Source organism: Pongo abelii, chromosome 17, assembly GCF_028885655.2.
Source record: "Pongo abelii isolate AG06213 chromosome 17, NHGRI_mPonAbe1-v2.0_pri, whole genome shotgun sequence".
Lineage (NCBI taxonomy): Eukaryota > Metazoa > Chordata > Mammalia > Primates > Hominidae > Pongo > Pongo abelii.
In genome coordinates, this window is record NC_072002.2 from 34,424,514 (window position 1) to 34,441,191 (window position 16,678).

The 16,678-nt window shown below is 46.0% G+C and overlaps 1 pseudogene; it reads right to left on the reverse strand.

The window, feature by feature from the left end:
* Positions 1-11,960: 11,960 nt before the first annotated feature.
* Positions 11,961-12,377, reverse strand: LOC129051709 (bolA-like protein 2; annotated as a pseudogene).
* Positions 12,378-16,678: the final 4,301 nt, after the last annotated feature.

A 16,678-nucleotide genomic window follows, 5' to 3' on the forward strand; every position in this document is an offset into this window, starting at 1 on the left:
GCCCATCGTCTGGGATGTGACGAGCGCCTCTGCCCAGTCGCCCAAGGTCTGGGAAGTGAGGAGCGCCTCTGCCCGGCTGCCCCACCTGGGAGGTGAGGAGCACCTCTGCCCAGCTGCCCCGTCTGGGAAGTGAGGAGCGCCTCTGCCCGGCTGCCCCGTCTGGGAAGTGAGGAGCGCCTCTGCCCGGCCACCCCGTCTTGGAAGTGAGGAGCGCCTCTGCCCGGCCGCCACCCCGTCTGGGAGGAAGTGAGGAGTGCCTCTGCCCGGCCGCCACCCCGTCTGGGAGGAAGTGAGGAGCACCTCTGCCCGGCCTCCCCGTCTGGGAAGTGAGGAACGCCTCTGCCCGGCCGCCACCCCGTCTGGGAGGAAGTGAGGAGCACCTCTGCCCGGCCTCCCCGTCTGGGAAGTGAGGAACGCCTCTGCCCGGCCACCCCGTCTGGGAAGTGAAGAGCGCCTCTGCCCGGCCACCCCGTCTGGGAAGTGAGGAGCGCCTCTGCCCGGCCACCCCATCTGGGAAGTGAGGAGCGCCTCTGCCCGGCCACCCCGTCTGGGATGTGAGGAGCGCCTCTGCCTGGCCACCCCGTCTGGGAAGTGAGGAGCGCCTCTGCCCGGCTACCCCGTCTGGGAGGTGAGGAGCACCTCTGCCTGGCCGCCACCCCGTCTGGGAGGAAGTGAGGAGCGCCTCTGCCCGGCCGCCCCGTCTGGGAGGTGAGGAGCGCCTCTGCCCGGCGGCCCCGTCTGGGAAGTGAGGAGCGCCTCTGCCCGGCCGCCCTGTCTGGGGGGTGTACCCAACAGCTCCGAAGAGACAGCGACCATCGGGAGCGGGCCATGAGGATGATGGCGGTTTTGTTGAAAAGAAGGGGGGAAGTGTGGGGAAAGGAAGGAGAGATCAGATTGTTGCTGTGTCTGTGTAGAAAGAGGTGGGCATAGGAGACTCCATTTTGTTCTGACTAGGAGAAATTCTTCTGCCTTGGGATGCTGTTGATCTATGGCCTTTCCCCCAGCCCCCTGCTCTCTGAAACATATGCTGTGTCAACTCAGGGTTAAATGGATTAAGGGCGGTGCAAGATGTGCTTTGTTATAAACAGATGCTTGAAGGCAGCATGCTCTTTAAGAGTCATCACCACTCCCTAATCTCAAGTATCCAGGGGCACAAACACTGCAGAAGGCCGCAGGGACCTCTGCCTAGGAAAACCAGAGAGCTTTGTTCATGTGTTTATCTCCTGACCTTCTCTCCACTATCATCCTATGACCCTGCCATATCCCCCTCTCCGAGAAACACCCAAGAATCATCAATAAATACTTCATAAATTAAAAAAAAATACAAAAAATACAAAAAATTAGCCGGGTGTGGTGGCAGGCGCCTGCAGTCCCAGCTACTCGGGAGGCTGAGGCAGGAGAATGGCATGAAACTGGAAGGCGGAGCCTGCAGTGAGCCGAGATTGCACCACTGCACTCCAGCCTGGGCAACAGAGCGAGACTCCGTCTCAAAAAAAAAAAATCCGCTGGAAAATTTGACCGGGATCACATGACCTCCTGAGGGAACTAATGTTACTAGGCTGTTTTCTGATGAAAAGTCTCATTAGAAACCATCCTAGGATAGACTGACAGGAAATTCTGCGACAGGGAAAAAAATGCAAAAGAATTTTGGAAAAAATGCCCAAAATACAAACTACCACTTCTTGCAAGTTGAAAAGTAGCAAGAAACAGTGTTCCCTGCATTTTGTGCGCTCTGGACTTGTAGTCAGGTTTTGATTTTTCAAAGGATATCTGAGGGTTAGAACCACAGCAATTTACCAAACACCACATGTTCTCACTCACAGGTGGGAATTGAACAGTGAGAACACTTGGACACAGGGTGGGGAACATCACACACCGGGGCCTGGTCGTGGGGTCAGGGCAGGGGGAGTGATAGCATTAGGACATATACCTAATGTAAATGATGAGTTAATGGGTGCAGCACACCAACATGGCACATGTATACATATGTAACAAACCTGCATGTTGTGCACATGTACCCTAGAACTTAAAGTATAATAATAATAATAACAAGAAAAAAAAAGAACCACAGCAATTTATCATAGCAACCAAGGTGGTGTGAAATGAGGCAGTAGATATAGGTTGGAGGCAGGACCTGGCCATGTAAAGAATTTCAGTTTTACCCTACATGCAATTGGAAAATTTTTAAATGTTAGAACTGCTTGGTTATTTTCTTTTTTTTTTTTTTTTTTGAGATGGAGTTTCGTTCTTGTTGCCCAGGCTGCAGTACAGTGACTGGTACATATTAGGCTTTCATAAAGTATTTAGTGAATTAACAAAAGGGAGTAATGTAGCTGCAGGACAGATTTTTTTGTTTTGTTGATGTTGTTGTTGTTGTTTTTGAGACGGAGACTCCACCTGTCGCCAGGCTGGAGTGCAGTGGCGCCATCTCAGCTCACTGCAACTTCCAACTCCCTGTTTCAAGTGATTCTCCTGCCTCAGTCTCCTGAGTAGCTGGGATTACAGGCATGTACCACCACGCCAGGCTAATTTTTGTATTTTTAGTAGAGACAGGGTTTCACCATGTTGGCCAGGATGGTCTCCATCTCTTGACCTTGTGATCCACCTGCCTCGGCCTCCCAAAGTGCTAGAATTAAAGGTGTGAGCCACTGCTCCCAGCCAGGATAGAAAATAACCAAGCAGGCTGGGCGCGGTGGCTCACGCCTGTAATCCCAGCACTTTGGGAGGCTGAGGCGGGCAGATCACCTGAGGTCAGGAATTCGAGACTAGCCTGACCAACATGGAGAAACCTCATCTCTACTAAAAATACAAAATTAGCCAGGCGTGGTGGCGCATGCCTGTAATCCCAGCTACTGGGAGACTGAGGCAAGAGAATCGCTTGAACCAGGGAGTCGGAGGTTGCAGTGAGCCGAGATGGTGCCATTGCACTCCAGCCTGGGCAACAAGAGTGAAACTCCATCTCAAAAAAAAAAAAAAAAAAAAACTGTCCTGCAGCTACATTACTCCCTTTTATTCATTCACTAAATATTTTATGAAAGCCTAATATGTACCAGTCACTGTTATAGGCTATGAAAATAAACTGCTGGATAAGACACACAGGGCCACATCCACTGCTACCCTGGATGGTGTCTTTGGACAATTTTTTTAAAGATAGCCCTTCTGGTCGGAAAGTGGAGGCAGACTAGATTTGAGCCCATGCACCCACCTCAGCTAGGTGTCCTTGCACAGTGCACAACCTGTACAAATATTTATATGTGCCTGAACAAATGACTTGACTTCAAGGGACATATGTTTTGATGGGAGCAGATAGACAACAACCAAGCAAAATGGAAGATAATTATAAAGGATTATGTGATCAGGAAAAACTACAGGGGAAACACTTTCATAGATAGGATGGTCAGTAAAATTTCTCTAAGGAGATGGCAATTCAGCTAAGACGAGAAGTCCAAGAAGAATCCAGCTGTGAAATAAGCAGTGAAAAGTATATTCTGGTAAATGAGAAGAGCCCGTGCAATGGCCTTGGAGCAGGAATGAGTTTGACATCTTTGAGAAACAGAAAGGAGGTTGGTGTGGCTGTGTAGCAGGACGAGTCGCAGACAAAACTCCTCAGACACTGGATTAAAGAAGGAAGAGGTTTTTATTCGGCCGGGAGCGTGGGCAGACTCACGTCTTAAGAGCCGAGCTCCCCGAAAAAGAAATTCCTAGCCCTTTTAAGGGCTTACAACTCTAAGGGGTCCACGTGAGAGGGTCATAGTACATCAAGTAAGCGTGAGGAACGTGACTGGGGGCTATATACATCAGCTAACAGAACAAAAAGTTTTACAGTGCTTTCTCATACAATGTCTGGAATTTACAGATAACACCAGTAGTTTTGGTCAGGGGTTAATATTATTATTATTATTATTTTAACCACCAGGGCCAGGTATTGGTGCCAAGGTCGTCTAGCTATTTATCTCACTTCTGTTTCTTTCCAACTTTTTGCTTTCTCCCTTTTCTCCTGTCTTATAAACTAGGGGAAGGAGAGGTGGGGGAGAAGCTGGGAAGGACAGCAGTAGAAGTGGTGGTCTCATTCCATCTGGAGTGCCCTGACCAAGTAGAAGAGCAATATGGGATGAAGCTGGAAGTGGGTAAAATTCCCGTGATATGTGGGCTTTGATAAATTGCATGGCCTATGGGACATGAATTTAGAGATGTCCAGTGGGCATGGGTGTGGAATGACAGTGCACACAGTGACTTCACATGCATCAGCATAAAAATGTCATTGAATCCCTGGGTGAGAATAATACTCCCTAGGGAAATAAGGACTGTGGACAGCACCTTTAGGAAGGTTAAACTTCAAGAGGCATGATAGAGGAGTCAGTATAACATCAGAGAGTAAGAGCTCAACCTCTGAACACCAGTGTCTCTGGGTTTGAATCTGTTACTTTCTGTAGAACATGGACAAGTTATTTAACTTTTCTGAGTCATGGGCTCATCATGTAAAAGGGAAATTTAAAGTACTGATGTCACGAAGCCATTCAGAGGATTACACTATAAAATGTATGCAAACTATTACAGTGCCTGGCACTTAGGAGGGGCTCAGTAAATGGCAAACAAGAACGTACACAAACACACACATACACACTCGCATTTTCAGAAAAAAAAAAAACTGAAAAGGGATTTTTAAAGAGGCAGAATAAGAGTCTGGATAATAGTGTCACTGAAGCCAATTGAAGAGAGAGTTAAAAGATGAAGATATGGCTGGGTGCAGTGGCCCACACCTGTAAGCCCAGCACTTTGCGAGGCTGAGGCAGGAGAATTGCTTGAGCCCAGGAGGTTGAGACTATGAACCCTGAACTCCTGGGCTCAAGAGATCCTCCTGATTCAGCTTCCCGAGTATGTGGGACTACAGGCATGCACTGCCACAGCTGGCTAATTTTTCTTTTTTTTTTTTTTTTTTTTTTTTGTAGATGTGGGGTCTCCCTATCTTGCCCAGTTCATCTCAGACTGCTGGGCTCAATGGATCCTCCTGCCTCAGCCTCCCAAAGTACTGGGATTACAGGCATGAGCCACCACACCTAGGCTATAGTTTTTAATCCACAAGTTTCTCATAAAGAAAATAAAATGAACATAAATGTAAAGGAACTGAGCTCTTGCAAGGAGTTTTTGAAGCTAGCTCTTTGGAGGGTACATTTTTAGTCTGAAACTTTTCTGGAAAAAAAAAAAAAAAGTAGGAGTTAAACAAAGGGAGTGGGTATTTGTAGTCCAAAGCCAGAGGCACTGTTATCTCTTTCCTTGAGGGTTCAAGGACTAACACAATGACAGAAAAACTCCCTCCCATTTCCGCTCTATTATCATTTTATGTCATTTGTTTTGTGACAGAGCCTTTGTTGCAGACACCCTCTATGCCCATGGATAGGAAATTAACAATCCAAGGCCATTTTCAGAATTTTTTGTTCCAGTAACCCTTCTGAATCATACACCTGGCTCTCCAATATTACCAATCAGGCATTTTAAAAATTATTTAGAGACAAAAGAGGCTGTTGTGGCTCATTGTAGAGTGACCCTGACTTCATCTCCACTCAACAAGTGCTGAGACGTAAACAGCACACACATCAGATCAGTTTTGTAACTATTCTGGGAAACACATGAGATAGGCCTGAATATGAAAATGAAGTCATTTTCAAGGTCACTGTTTCAATAAAGGAAAAACTAATTGAAGCAAGCTGATTGTAAGTAAGTTTTCACTAATAGTATGGGCCTTCTCTCTCCAACAGGCTGCATATGCCATGAATTATTCACATATGTGGATGAGTTATTCTGATTTTCATGATGAGATCCTGGCTACTGTGCCATGTTCAGCTCATCCTCAATTTATTCTAACAAAAGAGCTCTCTTACCCTGGTTAGGGCACCCTGTCCCCTGGAGAGATTGTTCTCTAATGTAAATAGAAACCCATCTAGCAAGTTGCCTGGGCTCTCACGTCCCGCTGAACCCGCTAACAGCACTGCCAGTTTTGACCACAAGGTGGCGGCCGCAGAGCTCCACGGACGTTGCACGGCTGTGAACTCAACTCCAGCCCTCAGGGAAGGCAGCTCGCAAAGATCTAGGGCAGCCCGCCTATTTCCCAAAAAGAGCACTGAGAACCCAGGAAGGTGAGGGCCTAGCCCAAACTACACTGCTAGTTTGGAGAAGACAGAACTATGCCTCCTGATATGGTTTGGCTGTGTCCTCACCCAAATCTCATCTTGAATTGTAGCTCCCAGAATTCCCACGTGTTGCTGGAGGGACCCGGTGGAGATAAGTGAATCATGGGGTCAGTTTCCCTCATACTGTTCTCGTGGTAGTGAATAAGTCTCACGAGATCTGATGGCTTTATAAGAGGGTTCCCCCTTCCCTTGACTCTGTCTCTCTGGCCTGCCCACCATGTAAGACGTGCCTTTCATTGTGAGGCTTCCCCAACCAGGTGGAACTGTGAGTCCATTAAACCTCTTTTTCTTTATAAATTACCCAGTCTCAGGTATGTCTTTATCAGCAGCATGAAAACAGAATAATACACCTCCTCACTGTCAAACCCAAGTTCATCCAGCCAAACCAAAGTGGTTTTCAAACCAGAAGCAAAAAACAAGCAACACCACTTTTTTTAGTCAAATTTTATTGATAAAATATACTTTTTTCACTGCCTCCATCCACCCACCCACGCCCCCACGTCTCAACAAATGAAAATGGAGTCGCCCTGATTGAAAGAATCATTCCTGAGGCATCGCTGAAGAACCATCAGATTCCTCAGAAGAGTTTGAAAATGATTGACGAGACTAGGTGCAGCGGCTCACACCTGTAATCCCAGCACTTTGGGAGGCCCAAGGCGGGCGGATTGCTTGAGGCCAGGAGTTTGAGACCAGCTGGCCAACATGGTGAAACCCCATCTCTACTAAAAATACAAAAATTAGCTGGGTGCCTGTAACCCCAGCTACTGGGGAGGCTAAGGCAGGAGAATTACTTGAACCTGGGAGGCAGAGATTGCAGTGAGCTGAGGTCGCGCCACTGCACTCCAGCCTGGGCAACAGAGGGAGACTCTGTCTCAAAAAAAAAAAAAGAAGAAGAAGAAGAAGAAAATGATTGATGGAGTGGAATAAACTCTAAGCCAGGAGCCCTCAAACGTGCTTGTCGTATTGATATTCTCTCTCTGGTCATAATTCTCTTCCCTGTTGCATTTCCACCTCCTCCACAGCCTCTAAATCTCCCCTGGACTCTGCCAGGGCTCAGACACCTGATGTCCCCCTGACCTCTGAGCTTACGAACCCCGACCTGGACCACAGTTGAACCATGTGGCCACAGTCATAGGAGCACTTGAGATTCTCCAGCCCCTGGCCCTTCTGCCCCACCTCCCTGGCTAATACCTTACCTTGGCTTCTTCCTGCTGCTGAGTTCTGCCAAGAAAATAAAATAGTCACTAGTTGATTCTGTTACAAAATTAATGGTTTCCAGCTTTAGCTGGGCCACTGACACTATGAACACCGCTCTGCAGCTCCAGTGGGTTTCTTTTTCCACGCCTTACAGAGATGACCTTGCCATCCAACCCACTCCTTGCCTCTATCATTGTTAACACAAAACTGAGTCCTCACTGCATGCCAGATATTATTCCAAAAACATCATAGGTACTAACTCCTTTAACCTTCGCAACAGTCCCACAGGGCAGAAAAAAAAATCCCCATTTTACAGATGAGAATCAGAAGAACAGAGATCAAAGGACTGAGAATGTGAGCCTAGGTCATCTGGCTGTAAAACCTATGTTCTTGGTCACCAGTGCCATGTGGCCTCTGGTGACTGTGCCCAAAGTGCCACTTAGAAAATAAAAGCTCTCTTGGCCGAGTTCAGTGGCTCACACCTGTAATCCCAGAATTTTGGGAGGCCAAGGCAGGTGAATAACCTGAGGTCAGGAGTTTGAGACCAGCGCAGCCAATATGGTGAAACCCTGTCTCCACTAAAAATACAAAAAATAGCTGGGTGTGGTGACACCCACCTGTAATCCCAGCTACTTGGGAGGCGGAGGCAGGAGAATCGCTTGAACCTGGGAGGCGGAGGTTGCAGAGAGTGGAGACCACACCATTGCACTCCAACCTGGGTGACAAGAGCAAAACTTTGTCTCAAAAAAAAAAAGAAAGAAAGAAAATAGAAGCTCTCAGGCATCAAGTCCCTTTATTTCCATCCCTTCTACCGTATCTCCATCCATCCTAGAAACCTTCCCATTCTACCTGTAATTTTGCTTCCAATTTCTCCAGAGTTCAGAGGACTTGCTCACCAATGATTCTTCCCTCATTCTTCTACTAAAACTGCTCTATTAAAGGTTCTGATAAAACCTTGTTTGCCAGACCCAGTGGCTGTCCCTAGTCCTCGTCCTTCCAAACCTCAGAGGTGCTTTGTCGCTGCTATACCCCTCCGCCGCAGCCTCTCATCCTGCATCTCACATGATGCTATTCCCCTCCCATCTTCTACTTCTACAACAGGCATTCTCACTTGCTCTTTTCAAATGCAGATGTTTGACACCTTCCTCAGACCACGTAGGTCAGAATCGCTAGCTGCATAGCTCAGGCATTCGCAGGTTTTCAAAGCTCCAAAAGTGAAATTTTTTTTTTTTTTTTTTTGAGACAGAGTCTTGCTCTGTCACCCAGGCTGGAGTGCAGTGCCACAATCTTGGCTCGCTGCAACCTCCGCTTCGAGTGATTCTCCTGCCCCAGCCTCTCGAGTAGCTGGGATTACAGGTGTGTGCCATGATGCCTGGCTAATTTTTGTATTTTTAGTAGAGACAGGTTTACCGTGTTGGCCTGGCTGATCTCAAACTCCTGAGCTCAAGCGATCTGCCCACCTCGGCCTCCCAGAGTGCTACGATTACAGGCGTAAGCCACTGTGCCCGACCTCAGATCAATGGTTCTTAACCCTGACTGAGCAGCAAAATAACTTGTGGAGGCCAGGTATGGTGGCTCATGCCTGTAATCCCAGCACTTTGGGAGGCCAAGGCGGGCAGATCGCTTGAGCTCGGGAGTTCGAGGCCAGCCTGGGCAACATGACGCAACCCCATCTCTGCAAAAATTAGCCAGTGTGGTGGTGCGTGCCTGTAGTCTCAGCTACTCAGAAGGCTGAGGTGGAAAGATCACTTGAGCCGGGAGGCAGAGGTTGCAGTGAGCCAAGATTGCACCACTGGACTTCTGCCTGGACAATAGAACCAGATCTTGACTCAGACAAAAAAAAAAAAAAAAGAACCACTCATCTGAATAAGCCAGACACTGACAATAAATTCTGTGTGATTTCGCTGAGGTACTGGAAGAGTCAAATTCACAAAGACAGAAGTAGAACAATAGTTGCCAGTGTAAACTAAAAATAAAATTCTAAGCCCCTCAACTGACTAAACAAACCTGCTCTTGGCCAAGGGAACACCAGAGAAACCTTTTTTTCTTTTTTTCGAGATGAAGTTTTGCTCTTGTTGCCCAGGCTGGAGTGCAATGGCACAATCTCAGCTCGCTGCAACCTCCACCTCCCAGGTTCAAGTGATTCTCCTGCCTTAGCCTCCCGAGTAGCTGGGATTACAGGCATGTGCCACCACACCCGGCTAATTTTGTATTTTTAGTAGAGACAAGGTTTCACCTGTTGGCCAGGCTGGTCTCAAACTCCCGACCTCAGGTGATCCACCCACCTCAGCCTCCCAAAGTGCTGAGATTACTGGCGGGAGCCACCGTGCCCGGTGAGAAACCTAAAAAACTGAGTTCCCGGCCACGACAGAATGGGAAGGCAGGCACACCTCATTATATCCCTTCCCTTTTGCAGGTTAGGCACAAAATCTGACCAGCATTGATGTTAAAATGGAGCTCATAATCCTGACACAATGGACTTTTTGTGGCAATAAGATACAACATTATAAACAGGACCTAAGGCCATGCCAGGCAAGGATTAAGTCATGTACTCCCTATAATTAAAGAATAAACTATGTTCTCACTGCCATCAGGGTTTTCTTTTTCTCTAGCAGCTAAACAAGCACTGGCCTTGAGCAATGTTGAAGCAGTTGCAGCTCAGCCACCATCAGACACTTAGACTGACTCCTCGTTCCACCAGCCATCACTACAGTTTTGATTGGACCGGAGACTGAGTTCTGTTACTTTCTCCTGATAAAAGCCCACCAACTGTGGACTGGTTCTGGCCAGTTTACAGAAGCTGTGCACTTGAGAGGCTTCATGTCCCTGCTTCACCTGTTGATGTATAGGCCCTAATTGTAATACATTTAAATGTTAAGTCTCCGCTCCAAAGTGAACATGGGTCACATGTAACACGCACGTTTGCTACATGCTTCAGGACCCCTTTCATGAACATTCATAGCTCCTCCTGTAACCTGTTGAATATGTATGTTTGGCCAACCCCCTCAGCATAATTCCTGTCTCCCTTGAAAAACCTGCCTTTCAGCCTCTCCCGGAGGCTATACTTCCCAACCTGTCCGAACTGCCACCTTGCAGGCTGTAATCCTTTATTTAAAAAAAAACAACCAAGTCTCCCTCTAAATTTTTTTTCTTTTTTTTTTTTTTTGAGATAGGATCTTGCTCTATGACCCATGCTGGAGTGCAGTGCAATCATAATTTACTGCAGCCTTGAAATCTTGGGCTCAAGCAATCAATCCTCCCACCTCAGCCTCCTGAGTAGCTGGGACTACAGGCACACGCCACCCAGCTATTTTTATTTTATTTTTTGTAGAAATGGGGGTCTTTCTATTTTGCTTAGGCTGACCTCAAAATCCTGGGCTCAAGACATCCTCCCACCTCAGCCTCCCAACGTGCTGGGATTAAAGGTGTGAGCCACCATGCCCAGCCCTCCTTTCTAAATTTACAAATCCCGTGCTTTTTCAGTTGACCCCAGGGACCTACAGGTTTCTTTGCTATCACTATTTCCTCCGCCTGAAATGACCTCTTCGGCCTTTTTTCCTAGCTAATTCCTGCTCATCCCTTTGGCTCAGCTCAGGGCTGGGGCTGGACTAAGTGGACACTCTGCATTCTCTCTCTCTCGGGAATCTCATTTGTTCCACAGCTTCAGCTCTTACCTACATGTTATTGATTCCCAAATCCATCTCCAGCCCTGCCAGTGCTCCTGAGTTCTGCCTCCCATTCACACTTCCACAGGCTTTCCCTCAGACACCTCAAACCCAACATGCCCAACACCCAAGTAATCATTTCCCCCTTTGCTATCCTGCTTTTTCTCCTGTGTTTTCTATTTCAAAGACTAGCATCATCACATATTGTCCGTGTCTAGTACTTAGAACAGTGCCTAATAGCTATAGTTTTATCTTTTCCAGAATGTCATATAAATACAGTCATACAATATACAGCCTTCTGGTCCGGCGCAGTGGCTCACACCTGTAATCCCAGCACTTTGGGAGGCTGAGGCGGGTGGATCACCTGAGATCAGGAGTTCAAGACCAGCCTGGCCAACATGGTGAAACCACGTCTCTACAAAAAAAAACAAAAGTTACCTGGGTGTGGTAGCAGGTGCCTGTAATACCAGCTACTCGGGAGGCTGAGGCAAGAGAATCATTTGAACCCGGGAGGCAGAGGTTGCAGTGAGCCAAGATCACACCATTGCACTCCAGCCTGGGCAACAGAGCGAGGCTCCGTCTCAAAAAAAAAAAAAAAGAAAAAAGAAAAATTCCAGAAATAAACAATTAATAAGTTTCCCGCGCTGTTCTGATAACCGGGATGAAATCTCTCGCTGTCCTGTTTCATCCTGCTTGGGGCTGGTTGTGAATCATCCCTTTGTCCAGTGTCTCCATGCCGTCTACACTACCTGCCCATCAATCACTTAGTGGCTGGCCCAGTTATCAGATCAACTGTCATGGTATTGAAGAGCGTGTGCTCATGTAAGGTTTTTTTGGGGTTTTTTTTTGTTGTTGTTGTTGTTGTTTTGGTCCAGATTTATAATTTAATGGCTGTGCAGGTTCCAGTCCCTTATTTCTGCTGCTCGCGGGCCCACTGCTATGGGGTCAGGGTTTTCTGTTCAAAGGCATGGATGTGTGGGAGCTCTTCTGCTAGGCACGCATTCACCAGCTGGTGTCTCTGAAGCATCGGCTTCCCCTCGAACTTGGCTGACACCACCACGACTCGGAAGCTACAGGTGCAACGGTTGAAGGTCGTGTCCTCCACCTCCACATGCTCCGCCTCCAGTTCCCGCTGCAGCTTCTCCTAGAGGTAATTGGCGCTGAGTTCCACGGCGGTAGTCCAGCTGGGGCGGCAGCCCAGCGGGGACAGAACCCCAGCTCGGACCCCTGCCACGCTGCTTTGCGCCCTTACAGGAGCCACTTCCCTCACGTAAGCTTTATTTGACTTAATGATGGCATCAAAGCACAAGGGTAGGGATGCTGGCATATTGTTATAATTGTTCAATTTATCATTAGTTATTGTTGTTGATCTCTTCTGTGCCTCATTTATAAATTAACTTTTATCATAGGGATATGTGTGTGTCTATATCTACAAAAAAAAACCAGTATCTATAGAGTTTGGTACTATAGCGATTTCAGGCATCCACTGGGGATCTCAGAATGTATTCTTCACAGACAAGGAGGGACTATTGTATTATTATATGGAGGTTAACCACACTATTAGTAATAGAATTATAATAAAAACTTTCAAAAACATGGCGAAGCTGGTAATAATGTGCCTAACATCCTACAGCACCTCCATGTTGTCGACAGAAAGAGTCGAACTTTCTAAAATATTTGAAGAGGTTTATTCTGAGCCAAATATGAGTGACCATGCAGCCCTCAGGAGGTCCTGAGAACATGTGCCCAAGGTGGTCGGGGTGCAGCTTGGTTTTATACATTTTAGAGAGGCATGAGATATCAATCAAATACATTTAATAGATACATGGGATTGGTCCAGAAAGGTGGGACAGCTCAAAGCTGGGGCTTCCAGGCTATAGGTGAATTTAAACATTTTCTGGTTGACAATGAGTTTAACTTGTCTGAAGACCTGGGATTGGGCTGGGCACAGTGGCTTATGCCTGTAATCCCAACACTTTGAGAGGCTGAGGCAGGCAGATCACGAGGTCAAGAGTTCAAGACCAGCCTGACCAACACAGTGAAACCCCATCTCTACTAAAAATACAAAAATTAGCTGGGTGTGGTGGCAGGCGCCTGTAATCCTACATACTTGGGAGGCTGAGGCAGGAGAATCGCTTGAACCCAGGAGATAGAGGTTGCAGTGAGCCGAGATCGCGCCACTGCACTGCAGCCTGGGTGACAGAGCCAGGCTCCATCTAAAAAAAAAAAAAAAAAAAAAAAAAAAAGACCTGGGGTTGATACAAAGGGAATGTTCAGGTTAAGATAAAGATTGTGGACTGGGCATGGTGGCTCACGCCAGTAATCCCAGCACTTTGGGAGGCCGAGATGGGCAGATCATGAGGTTAGGAGATCGAGACCATCCTGGCTAACACGGTGAAACCCCGTCTCTACTAAAAATACAAAAAAATTAGCCGGGCATGGTGGCAGGCACCTGTAGTCCCAGCTACTGGGAGGCTGAGGCAGGAGAATGTCATGAACCTGGGAGGCTGAGCTTGCAGTGAGCCGAGATCGCGCCACTGCACTCCAGCCTGGGCAACAGAGTGAGACTCCATCTCAAAAAAAAAAAAAAAAAAAAAAGATTGTGGAGACCAAAGTTCTTTTGAAATCTTATAATGACTGCCCTTGGAGACAATAGGATGACAAATGTTTCCTATTCAGTTTTTAGATCATCTCTTTAGAATTGGGAGGGTCTGGAAGAAAAAGATCCAGCTAAATTGATAGAGATTCTTTACAGATGCAAATTTTCCCCCACGAAAAAGAGCTTTGCAGAGTCATTTCAAAATAATAGCAAATAAACTTGTTTTGAGGTAAAATATTTTGCTTTTCTTATTTGTCTCCTAATGTTATGCCAGAGTCAGGTTGGAAAGTAAATCTGGCTGGGCGTGGTGGCTCATGCCTGTAATCTCAGCACTTTGGGAGGCCAAGGTGGGCGGATCAGTTGAGGTCAGAAGTTCGAAACCAGCCTGGCCAACATGGTGAAACCCATCTCCACTAAAAATACAAAAATTAGGCCAGACGCAGTGGCTCACACCTGTAATCTCAGCACTATGGGAGGCCGAGGTGGGTGAATCACCTGAGGTCAGGAGTTCAAGACCAGCCTGACCAACATGGTGAAACTCTGTCTCTACTAAAAATACAAAAATTAGATGGGCGTGGTGGCATGTGCCTTTAATCCCAGCTACTCAGGAGGCTGAGGCAGAAGAATCACTTGAACCCAGGAGGCAGAGGTTGCAGTGAGCCAAGATCATGCCACTGCATTCCAGCCTGGGCAACAGAGCAAGACTCCATCTGAAAAAAAAAAAAAAAATTAGCCGGGCATGGTGGCGTGCACCTGTAATTCCAGCTACTGGAAAGGCTGAGACACAAGAATCACTTGAACCTGGGAGGTGGAGATTGCAATGAGCCAAGCTCATGCCACCGCACTCCAGCCTCAGAGACAGAGTGAGACCCTGTCAAAAAAAAGAAAGAGAGAGAGAGAGAGAGGGAAAGAAAAGAAAGAAAGAAAGAAAGAAAGAAAGAGAAAATCATGATATATAGAGTTAAATAAAACCCATCTGATGAGAATTTTTATGATTTGTAGGGCATGACCCCCCAGACCCCTTAGATAAGAATTTGGGCAAGATTTAAAAATCAGAGTTTAGTCCTCAATACTTAAAATAACTTTAAAAATCAGCCTCTTAGTTTATCAGGGTTGAAAAGGAAAAGTTTGATAACGTAACATGCTTGTACTGAAGGCTAAATACTAGAGCTTGTTATCTCTAGAGCACCACTAGGTACAGGGAAGATGCTTTCATTTGCAAGTGGAGCTTTGCAAGAAGGCCTAATGAAAGGTAGAAATAGCAAAATATATCAGACATACATACATACTCAAACACAGATGACCACATGTTGAACAACTTTATGTTCCTCCAGTAAGAGGTGTTATAGATTATACAAAGCTCTCAAAATATGTATTTATGATTGACCGATTGACTGACTAAACCAAATAAATGATATTGCTAAAGATGAGCCATTATGGATGAATAAACAAAATGTGGTCTACCCATACAAGGGAATATTATTCAGCCTTAAAAAAGAAGAAAATTCTGACACATGCTATGATATGAATGAACCTTGAAGACATTATGCTAAGAGAAGTAAGCCAGACCCAAAGGATAAATATTATGATTCCACTTTCCTGAGACACCTAGATTAATCAAATTCATAGAGATAGAAAGCAGGATGCTGGTTGCTAGGGGCTAAGGGAAAGGAGAATGGTGGGGGCAGGATCAGGGATATTTATTGTTGTTGTTGTTGTTGTTTTGAGACAGATCTTGCTCTGTCACCCAGGCTGGAGGGCAGTGATGCAATCACAGCTAACTGCAGCCTCAACCCCACCCCCACCCTGGCTCAAGCAATCCTCCCACCTCAGCCTTCTGAGTAGCTGGGACTACAATTGTGAGCCACAATGCCCAGCTAATTTTTTTTTTTTTTTTTTTTTAGTAATGAGGTCTAGCTATGTTGCCCAGGCTGGGCTCAAACTCCTGGGCTCAAGCAATCCTCCTGCCTTGGCCTCCTAAAGTGCTGGGATTATAGGCGTGAGCCACCACACCTGGCAGAAGTTATTGTTTTAAGAGTTTCAGTTCAGGAAGATGAAAACTTTCTGGCAATGAATGGTAGTGATGGTTACACAACAATGTGAATGTACTTAATGCCACTGAATTATATACTTAAAAATGGTTAAAATGGTCAATTTTATGTTACACATATTTTACTACAGTTAAAAAATCAAATAGGCCAGGGGCAGTGTCTCACGCTTGTAATCTCAGCACTTTGGGAGGCTGAGGCGGGTGGATCACAAGGTCAGGAGTTCGAGACCAGCCTGGCGAACATGGTGAAACCCCATCTATACTAAAAATACAAAAATTAGCTGGGTGTGGTGGCGGGCACCTGTAATCCCAGCTACTCAGGAGGGTGAGGCAGGAGAATCACTTGAACCAGGGAGGCAGAGGTTGCAGTGAGCCGGGATTGCGCCACTGCACTCCAGCCTGGGTGACAGAGCGAGACTCCATCTCAAAAAAAGAAAAAAAAAATCAAATAAAGAGCCATTGAGCTCAATAGTTAACATACAACAATAAGGTTTTCTTAAATATTTTTCCTACTAAAAGGTAAAATTTGTAAAATTTCTTAAATAAATGTCATATGCTTCTCCAAGATGGAATATCAGTAAAGACAACAATTTATGGAACAACTTTCAAATATCTCCAAATTAAAGTTGGAAAGAGATCATTAAAAAGAAAGTCATAACTTACACCTAACGAATAGATTCAGGAGGAGGATGTTCTCTCAAAGAATAGGAAACTACGGGACATTTTATTTTATATAAGTCAATCACGACAGAAATTTTAATATAAAAATTTTTTATACTCTTTTTAATATACAGAAACTCTTTTTAATATAAAAAATTTTAATATAAAAACATTTCTGCCATTATACAAGTGGGATATTTAATTTTGAATTTCATATTATAAAATGAAGAAAATTATGAATATTAAAATTGCCAGCCAGGTGTGGTGGCTCACGCCTGTAATCCCAGCACTTTGGGAGGCCGAGGTGGGTGGATCACTT